Consider the following 7,405-nt stretch of genomic DNA (forward strand, 5'->3'; position numbering starts at 1 on the left):
AAAAGAAAAAAAAAGGAAACTGTTTCACATCTGTGCTTCTGGATGTTTTCAGCCACTTTTCTAATGTTCGCGCATGAGTCACACGTGTTGCTTTAAGATCAGCACATAGACTGAATAGAGGTCGCTTCATTTGAGGAGATTTCACATCAGCAGTTTGGTCCCAATCTGTGAGTGAGCCATTAACGAATTTTCCCAACATGAGTCTTTGGCAAAGAGGCTATAACCTAAATTAGCCCAGATATAAATGTAACAAATGTATTTGTATTGAATTTCTATAAATGAAGAATAAGATATATTCATGACTTAAATAGATCATGTATGTATGCTGTTGAAAAACAACCTGGTATATTTATAATTTTTTATATATACTGTAAATAAAGCATATAACACTAAAATATGTGGTCCCAACTACGTGAAAGAGGCATCGGCTCCTGTTGTGTGTGTCTTTGTAAACTCAAGGAACTTTTTCAGGCTGCTCATGAAGCTTTTCAACTTTTCTTGAAATGGAATTAATGAGTCGCTACTTTGGAACATGGTATCCAGCTCTCTTATTACTTCCGAGCACAAACAATAAAACAAATGAACGGCAGAATTGGTAGAGTTATGATGAGGGGTTGGGGGGGGGGGGGGGGGTTGAGTGATGGGAATAAAAAATAAAAATAAAAAATCCAAGGAAAGAGACATCACTTTACTGGAAATAGCTTGACTGAGAAGTAATCACTGGGATGTGTGTAAAATCACATTACTGCTGCAGTGCATCTGTTTCTCAGCAAGCATGGAGAAAAAGGAAGATGGCAGTGATTCCTGCTTGAGCTATGTTTTTCTCAATGGGAACACTATTTCGGCAGATTGATCATTTTAATGTCCTGACTTATAAGCTGCACTCACAACTTTATCTGAAATGTATTAGGCTCAATTTACCCTGGGAGCTGCTGTAAGGTCACGTGTGTTTACTGTTATGAAGTCTCACAGATTGTATAAATTTGCAGCTAATAACCTAGAAGAGGTGTTTCCTGAGTTTATGTGTGACTAAAGCCCCGTTAACATTTAGAGATCTGTGTTAATAATTATGTAGAGAGAACATTTTCATTGTCTGGCTTCTTGTATGGCATTTGGCAGACATTTGCAGTAAACGAAAACATGATACAGATGAATAGATTTCGGTTTTCAGGAATCATACAGGAGCACTGCTCAGTCATCCATTTCCTCCCCCGTTTATTACTCCGACGGCGGAAGGATATTTGTTATTTACTAACGAAAAAGGTCAAATTAAAGAATAACTTTTGTATGATTTATGTTTTTATTTTCTCCAGAAATGACAGCTGTTCAGGATAGAGTTGTCACTCCCCAGTCCATGCTGCATGGACTGGGGAGCATGAAGCCGCCTATCATCTGCTATAAATGTCAGCGGCTGGTCGATCTATCTTCCCACAGCACAACTCTCCCTGTCGTCTGTCACCACTTCCTTTTTTTTTTGGGGGGGGGGGGGGGGCTTAAGCAAACGTTGTTTCTCCATCTCCTGCAAAATGAAAAGGTGTACGGGAGGAAGGGGGGGAAGGGGGCAGAGGAGCTGTAACCAGAACAAATCAGAAAAAAATTTGAACAGATGGTTCAAATTTCTTTAGCAAACATGTTTGTTTTCCCCTGAATACACATTTTAACTTTTAGCTGCGTTCAGTACCAACAGGATGGTTGACGTGGTATCAGCCATGAAGTCATGAAGGCAAAACTGCTTTTTGAGGAATTTAGTCTATTTTTAACAAGCCGGACATTTGATTTCAAAGCTGAATATCTGAATATTCATGGCTGCCCTAAAACAAACGGTGTGCGCGCTGTAGTAACTATATTTATAACAGCAGTTTCATTTGGTTCCAATCAGACTAAATCAGAGTACGCCAGATAACCTCGACTTAACTCTTCTGCCTAAAACACCAAATCCACAGTGAGAGGACACATTGCCAAGGGTACTGTCTAAAAGCTCACTGAAATTCTCACTGTAAGAGTACAGAAAGAAACAATAAACACATTTTACAGTATGTCTTAAAGCTGGTTAGGTATCTCTCCAGCCTACCTGGCGTTAAATGTCTGTTTATTAGAAGTGGACTATGGTTTGATCCTTAATGTTATCACAGTGAAAGTGAAGAAGTAGCATCACACGAGCTGCTTTACATCAACAAAACATTTTATCAGCCTCTAAATGACCATTAACACCAACCATTAGAACTTTTGCTTGCCTGCGAATTGCTAATGCTACCCATTTATGCTAATCGCTACGACTAATCACCTAAACTGTTCGCTAACACAAACCGCTAATGCTAATTGCCACCACCAGTTGCCGTTGCCTCCAGCACATATATACACATATCTAAGCTCCGCATGTAAGCACAACATCTGCAATGAAAACAAACGTTTCTTAGCACAGTTTATGGTGCATTGTCTCTTCTCCATTTTTTTACATATGCATTATTATTATTTCCCTGAAGCAGTGTAAGTTGTTAACCCCCCCTCCCCCCTCTCAATTTGAGGCCTGGATCTTATTTGCATTTGTACAATGTGCCAAAGCTTAGCGTGATGTTAAATCCATCATGTCCAATTAATTTTTTTTTTTTTTTTTTTTGTCAAGTTGCTGCAAGTATTTTATCTCCTAATGAGCTGGCATGGGGGACTGCTGTGGTACAGAGCAGACAGCTTACAATGAGCAGCCAATGTGATTATATCTGTGGCTGCGGCAGGCGACACCAAGGCTGACCCGTTCCAGAGGAATTTTTTTAATTTTTTTTGCTCTTTTCAATCTCTGCAGAGTCACTGAACACATCAATCCTGGGTTTCTATCGCACAAGTCTTTTTTTATTCTCTGAAACTCAGTGTCTTCTGTCACTCAGACCGGGGTTGTGTTGCATATATGCTACCGCAGAAAAAAGATTCATTAGTTGAAAATTTGCTGGGGTTGTCGGGCAGCTCTGTGATCTATGTAAAGCCGAGAACTCGTTGTGATGTTCAATAGTTTGTAATAAATTTGAGATGTGCCCTCGCTTTGGTAATAACTTCAGTCAAAGCCCACAGTACATCTCACTGTGTAGAACATAATAATTAGAATAAATGTTCTTTCTAAAAAACCTATTCTGTAAATTCTTTGAAATCCTCCACCCTCCAGCAAACAAATAATATTCTGTTACAAGTGTGTTTCTCCCACTCATAAATACTGATATAAGTATCTTTGTCACAACGGGGAATATAATAGGACAAGGTTATGAAGAGATTTGTTTAACGCGGCACTGCAGCAAACATAAATCACCACTCATCACTCATTAACACCGACAGATCATTGTTGCAGTGTCGTACGAACGCTTCCCCGTGTGCCACGGGATGAAAGATGAGCCTTTGGCTTTGAACTTGAACTGTACTTGTCCCTTTTTCCCGGTCTCCTTAGATCCTCGTTTAATTTGATGGATTTGAGGGGCGTTTCGAGCGAGTGTGAAGGGTGTGTGCGACCTTGTTCACATCTGTCGTACATCAGCTCCATCTCTATCACCGGGGCGTTATGTGTGAGGTAAAGATTATCGATTTTGTGAAATCAGTTCCCCCAAATGCGTTATTGGTATGCTGGGCTGCGTGTGAAGTACACGGACTTATGAGAGAACTTGGCTCTCCATCGCTGTGCTGATATATGTGTTGACAGTTTAAGGAGTCAAACTGAACAACATGTTGTCAGCTATTTTGTCTTTGCATAGCACGAAGAACACGAAGAACTAAATACGCAGACGATGGCTGCAAGCCACCTATCCATTTATATATATTGATCTAGTGTGGAGGTTGTTAGAAGTCTCTAATAAATCAACATGTCTGCCATGTCTAATGAATACGAACACTGAGAGTTGTGTTTCGTTTTGAATAAAACCTGCTTAACGGTTATATTTATTCATTAAGTTTATTTCTTTTATTCAAATTGAACTTTTCTCCTTTTTTTAATGACTTCACAAGAGTCTATATTCAAAAACAGCATTTCCCATGACACCTGAGCAATTCTACTTGAAGCTACTTTCTAATCAATAGGAATGATAATAATAGCTTCTGTTTGCTCTCAGATCTCGTGGGTTTTGTGATTTTGAATGAGTTAACATTATGGAACAGTAATTTGTTTTCTTTATCAGAACACTAATCCAATTGGTCTCCAAAGCTGCTCTGAGTTTTCTTTTTGTATTTTGAAAAATTATGATAATTACACACATGTCATGGCTACAATGTTGGCAGAGTTGCCAAAGTTTCTCTTGGTTCTGATCCACTTTATTAATATTTATTTTGTCTGTTTGCAGATGGTGGTGGGCAGGAAATGTTGAATGGGTTTATGAAAACATTTTGACTGAAAATGACTGTCATGTCTGCCATGGCCAGAAATGGAGTAAATTTCCAGCTAATTTATAACATTTTTGAAAATAAATAAATAAATAAAAAATGCTTCAGGCAGCTGAAGGAAATTTCTGATCATTCTTTGTCTTTTCTAACCTTGAAAATGTTCCTTTTTGATTCATCACTAAAATATTGATAAATGCAGCTTTCTGAGGCATTTTATCACATTCCCTGAGCACAAAGACTGTGGTATAGAAACAAACACAACAATGCAATATCAAAAATGATCCCAGACTAAAACCTTGCAGTTTGTTAAATGCATGAGTTTATTGTAACGGTGAAGAAGAGGTTTGTTCTGGCACGATCTTTTGAAGTTCACCGATTTGAAGTGAAGTTGTTCTGCCAACGTCATCCCCTTTATGTTTTTTTTTTGTTAAGATTAGAGCTAATGTTCAGTCCAGCAACAAAAACCAATGACATTCCCTGCTGCCGTGAATTGAATGTCAAGGTGCATTAATCATTCTACCAAAGAGACAAAATGTCAATTGCTGGATGCAGAGTGATCAGAGTGATCAGAGGCAGACAGGGAGGGTGGAGGGGTGTTGTATTTAGGAAGGCAGATCTCTCTGAAGAAAATCATCTGACAACTGGAATATTCCTTGATCAGTCCAGTCCGCCTATCAGCCTCACCAGATGATCTCAGCTTCTTTAATCCATCAAGTGGATTCAGGAAGACTTTCTTTTCATCAGATAGACTGTGTTTCATCCTGAAACATTCTTTTTAGGACTCCCTTTGCCACCCCCACCGAAAAATACCAAACCCTGACATAGCTGGTAGGTAGGTGATTGGGTGGCTGAATGGCTACAGAGACTGTCAGGTCAGGGAAAGGTTACAGGCTCTATTTCCATAATTGAGACTGCACAGAAAAGAGGATTTGGATGAATAGCTGCCTGGATTCAAAGGTCCATACATCTTGACCCTTGTTTTTCCTTGTCACTCTATAAATCATAAATCATATCCTTTCTCCCGGCATGCACCCGCTGAAAGGGGACGTGGTGCTAAATATTATATGGATAGATGGTTTACCGTTACTTTTAGATTCAGATTTTGTGGCGAGCATTCTGGAGCCTGCGTTTCATTCTGAACCATCTTTAACAAGTCTGGGTACTTTTCAGAAAGTCGTAGAAAGACTACTGATCAAAGCTGAGCAAGCTAATTTGTTGTTGCATCGCAAAATGGGCTGCTAAAACAAATGAAACTTAAGAAATATCATTTACAACCACAAAAAAAAAAAAAACAACCTGCAATGCCATGCATGTTTGATTCCATCTAAGCCCTCAGGTACATTAGACATCTTGGAATCTTAAACCAAAAACTCCTGAGGCCTTGAAAAGTTGTCGTAGCTTGTTAAGCTTCCGTAATGGAAGAGTTTCATTTAAAACCTGGCCAATTTTGTTCTCCTCTCAGCTGTCCAAAGAGAAAGACTATTATTCCTATTCCCACATGCTAATTTATTTTGACAGAGTAATATCGGGACCGAATTGCCCAAACTGGTTACTAATGCATCACAGCTGCGGGATAAGAAGCCTCGTCTCAAGGTGTTCACCGCTGCCATTGGGGTTTCTGTAAATTACCATCTTAGCATGTAACCTGGCCCTGCGATACACTGCTGACCTCGCCCAGTGTGAGCTGGGATTGGCCCCAGCTTCCCCCGCGACCCGGAAACGGATAAGTGGTAGGAGATGAATGAATGAATGAATGAACGAGCAGGTAATTGTATAACCAAGATTGATGTCTAAATTTATCTGGCAGTGGCACAGAACACTTCCAAATGGAGCTTTCCTCACCGGACCGTGTCGGGTCTTCCTTTTTTTTTTTTCACCTAAAAAAAGGAAAGAAAGAGGAAAAAACAAAGCTTAAACCTAGCATCTGGTGACAGAGACAGTTTGGCAGTTTTTCTGCAAGGTGGTAAGCGGTGACTTTAATGAAGATGCATCGCGTCTGTTGCAGATTTATCTCCTATCGTATGGCCCAGCAGATGCTAATGTAGTGTACAATCTCCACAGCAGAAGCCCCTCATTTCTACACACCGCTGCATCCTCATCAGGGCTAACACACTGTAGCTCCAAGCAGCAGGTCTAGCAGCCCTCCGAGCCCTCACTGGGACTTCAATGCAGACGCAGGACTTCAACCATCGGGGAGGGATTCGTGTGCGTCCTGTCTTATTTGGCAGGAATGCAATAGCATAAGATTAATTTTATTTAAAGTTTTTTTTACAAGGAACAAAGAAAACCAATCACCTTTTTATTTTCAACTGTAAAGTCAGTTCCCCAGAAGCACAAACCGTTTATGGAGGTTGTTTCGAGATGCCTTCTGTTCACAGAAATGGACGAAGACGTTGATAAAAATCCAATTTTTTCACCTCCCAGTATATTTTGTTTTACTGTATTTATGTTTTATATAATCTAACAGCATGTAATGTGGGTGTATTCTCCTCAAGAGGAGATGTGAGGAGATTTGTGTGCCCTTTAGTTTTGGTATGAGATCTGTTGTGATTCCTCTGGCTCCTCATTTTCGCTTGAATAAGGGGGGAAAAAAAAAAAAATCTGACAATTATGTAACAACAATATTGAGGTATCCAGGTGGTGAGGGGAAAAAAAAACACAAAGCAAAACTGGAAAGGCTTTTTTATAAAGACTGCTTACATTACATCCTCCAGCATATGCAGCAAGCGCACATTAGCACAAAAAACTAAACCGACACAAAGAAAATGCCAATCAGTGACAAATACGTCTGATGTGAAGCCTTATATGAAGGCGGAAATGACAGTTGAAAGTGATTACAGGGAAAATGGATTGCCAGCAGTCTGAGCACATGGAAAGCTCAGTAATGGATTTGTTGGCTCTGTTACATTCTGATCTGTTGATGGTAATAAGAGTTGGAGGGACGGCATCTCTTGCTTTTTGCATTTACTCCCGTGTTGTTTTGCAAATGCAAACTGCTGCTGAAGTTTCCTCCACTGCAGCCGCCAGCGTCGCAAAGTCACCGGAATGTGCT

This window comes from Echeneis naucrates, chromosome 20 (assembly GCF_900963305.1).
Source record: "Echeneis naucrates chromosome 20, fEcheNa1.1, whole genome shotgun sequence".
Classification (NCBI taxonomy): domain Eukaryota; kingdom Metazoa; phylum Chordata; class Actinopteri; order Carangiformes; family Echeneidae; genus Echeneis; species Echeneis naucrates.